Below are 3,462 nucleotides of genomic sequence, written 5' to 3'. Positions count from 1 at the left end.
TACAGTAGGTCGTACTGTAGGTCCAATATCCTGTGATAAAACATAACGGAAAAGAATGTATATATATGTGTAACTGAATCACTTTGCTGTACACCAGAAACTAACACAACACTGTAAATCAACTATACTTCAATTAAAAAAAAAAAGAAATATACATATTTGGTCATTCTCAGATGTATTTGGTCTTCTTCCACAGTTCCCGGCTCACAGCTCCCCAAACCCTTGGAATTTTCTGATCAGTAAGAGCAATGGGAGCATCTCTTGTTATATTTGGTCTCTTGTCCTAACTCCATGAAACACTTCAGGGCCAAAAAGGTGAAATGGGTGTCTTGTTTTTCATAACAAGCCCTTTCCATCACAACTGGGTTTTATGTTAACGAAGGTGACTTTGGATCCCACCCCAGGGTGTGGGGCCGGTTGCCGGGAGAACCAACCTCATGATCAGAGGGTTGGAACTTTGAGTCCTGCCCCCTGATTTCTGGGGAAAGGAAAGGAGCTTGAGGTTGAATCAATTGCCATTGGCCAATGATTTAGTCAATCATGACTATGTAATGAACCCTCCATAAAAGCCCCAAAGGACAGCTTTTTGGCCCTTTTTCAGAGAGCTTCCACATTGGGGAACCAGAACACTTCTGCATGCCACTTTTCAGGGCCCCAAGTTCCACGAGGACATAAGATCTCTTGTTCAGGACCTCGCCCTATGCATCTCTTCATCTGGTTGTTGATTTGTATCCTTTAGTAGCCTTTTATAATAAATCAGTAATCTAGTGAGTAAATGGGTTTCCCTCAGTCTGTCAGCTGCTCTGACAAATTAAACCCAAAGAGAGGGGTCATAGGAACCTCGATTTATAGCCAGTTAGTCAGAAGCACAGGCATCAACCTGGACTTATGATAGGCACCTGAAGTGGAGGGTGCTCAGGGGATGGAGCCCTTTACCTGTAGAAGTGATTTTATCTCTGGGTAGATAGTGTCAGAATTGAGGGAAATTGTATGACACCCAGCTAGTGTCCAAGAATTGGATCCAAGAATCCTTTTTCAGTATATGTGTGAGGCAGAGGGTGCCTGCATGACCAGCCCCAATAGAAACCCTGTGCCCTGAGTCTCTAAGGAGCTTCCCTGACAGAGGGCATTTCCTGGTGTCAGAGAATCAAGCATGTGGTATGTGACTCCACTGAGAGAAGGCTCCAGAAGCCTGTGCTTGGTTTCCCCCAGGGGCTTCTCCCCAAGCCTTTTTCCTTTGCTGATCCTGCTAAGTATCCTTTTGCTATAATAAATTTAGCTGTGAGTATGACCACACACCGAGTACTCCTAGCCAATCATGGAACCTAGGGGCGGTCTTTGGAAGCGCGACACAAATGGGTTTCATAAAATATACTATTAAAATAAATTTCACCTGTTTCTTTTTGCTTAACGTGGCTGCTGGAAAATTCATCATGATGGATGTGCTCACGTTATGTTTCCATTGACGTTACTGCTCCAGCACCTTGGAATGGCAAATGCCGAAGCAGTGAGGCCAGAGCTTCCATTTTATAGGAGAAACTGAGGCCCAGAAGGGGTGGTGGGTGTGGCTGTGACCACAGATCAAGGAGGGAATAGGAGGATGTGAGCAGGGAGCCTGCTGCAGGACTCCAGCCCCCAGGTACTTACCGGATGGACCTCGAGTAGTCGTCTTGAGGACTGAGGACTTTCTGGACAGGGGTGTCCGACTTCCTTTGTCACTGGACTCACTCCGGGCGCTGAGTGGCCACCTGGCCCAGTCCCCACTGGCCAGCCCCTTGATTTTGGCAGCGGTCACTGGAGTGGTTTTGGGGGTGTCAGTGCCAGGGTTTGGGTGGGTGGGTGACTTCCGGGCATGGCCGAGGCGCTCTCTCAGCCGGGAGGCAGCGTCTAAGGGTCCACCATGCAGATACTAGGCTGCGTGGGCAGAGATGGGGCGATCTTGAGGGGTCAGGAGTGTGTCCTCATCTGAGTCCGAGGTGCTGGGAGCGGCAGGCAAGGGGTCTGAGTTAAGACAGGGTGGGCAGACACTTGCTGACAGACGTGGGTGATGTCTCCTGGACTCCTGGAGCGCCCGCCAGCTCCTGGGACCAAGCGCTGCTGTCGTTGGCGCTGCCAGGGGCCACGTGTGCCAGAGCCATGGGCACGGCCACCCGTTGCTCAAACTCACAGGATGACACCAGGCACAGGGCCATGTCGTGCGGGGAGGCCCTGGGCCGTGCTCGAGGGCCGCAGAGTGCGAGGTTCAGCCCGGCTTCACTCATGGCGGCAGGTGGTAGTGGTAACACCTGCTCAAGGGAGACGAACAGGGACTCGTCCACCTCTGTGGAGCGTGGGGAGCCCACCTCGGTGGGCAGCAAGAGCGTGGTCACTGAGGGGGAGGCATCCGGCCTGGCCTCCCCACCCCGCAGCAGGCTCAGTGATAGTGGCCCACAGTTCTCACCTGGCCCCTGGTGGGCCCCGACGGGCGAGGGTGTGCATGGCTGGGGCGTGCTGGGGGCCAACAGCAGCTGCAGGGTTTTCTCCTCCAAGACGCCATCCTCCTTCCAGCCGGTCTCAGCCCCAGCTCCGGACTGCTCTCCTGGCTGCTCTCCTGGCTGGGCGTGGCCACCACGGTGGGTGGTCTGGCGTCTCCGCACCGGAAGCGGAGGGGCGGGGGCTTCGGGACCCATTCTCTACTGTCGGGACACCTGTGCGGGTTTCATTAGGTGCTCTGCGGGGCTTGGGAGCTAGCTGGCCGTCTGCCTTCTTGCTGCCGACCACAGTGGAGGCAGCCCGGCACCTCCTGTGGTCGGGGTCCTTCTTCACCTCCGTGGAGGTGGGCAGGAGTGAGGGGCGGCTTCGAAAAATGCAGGCTTAAAAGAGTGCAACAAGCACGCACGCATTGAGGTGTCAGCTATTTTGTGCAAAATATTTTAAGCTTCAGTTAAGAATTCTGATTTTTCATCTATAAGTAGAATGTCGAGGAGACAGTGTTATGTCAATCCAAACTTGTAATTATATAATTGTATATACATATATAATAATTTTTTGAAGACTTACTTGGGGGGAAGGGATCAGAGACTGAAATCTTTACATGGATGTTCTTGTTTAAAGAAAGCTTTTCTAATCTGTCTTCCTCTTCCTTAGTTTCACTGTGTATAGATGGAGATTCTGATTTAGAATTACCTGTGTCAATTTTGATACTCTCATACTTTCCATGTTCGAAAGTCTTCTAACTAAAATAAAATTTATTCTTCCAGTAGAAGCTTTCTGGTACCCTAATATGGCCGCTTATTAAGCTCATACAAGCTGGAATGTGCCTAAACCTGTGGACTGCATATCGACTTGGTCTTCGTGCACACAAAAACTCAGTCATTTAACTTAATCTCAAGATGCTAAATTACTTGAATTTCAGATTTTTTTAAAATAACAATTTATACCCACAAAAATACAGTTCTCCAACACATCTCCCACAAGGACTTC

The 3,462-nt window shown here is 50.3% G+C and overlaps 1 pseudogene; it reads right to left on the bottom strand.

The window, feature by feature from the left end:
- Positions 1 to 368: 368 nt before the first annotated feature.
- LOC136118003 (microtubule-associated protein 1S-like) lies at positions 369 to 3,198 on the bottom strand (annotated as a pseudogene).
- Between the last annotated feature and the right edge of the window lie 264 nt (positions 3,199 to 3,462).

This window comes from Phocoena phocoena, chromosome 1 (genome assembly GCF_963924675.1).
Source record: "Phocoena phocoena chromosome 1, mPhoPho1.1, whole genome shotgun sequence".
Taxonomy (NCBI): domain Eukaryota; kingdom Metazoa; phylum Chordata; class Mammalia; order Artiodactyla; family Phocoenidae; genus Phocoena; species Phocoena phocoena.
The sequence above is the reverse complement of the archived record's forward strand: the minus strand, read 5'-3'. Positions and strand labels throughout refer to the sequence as shown.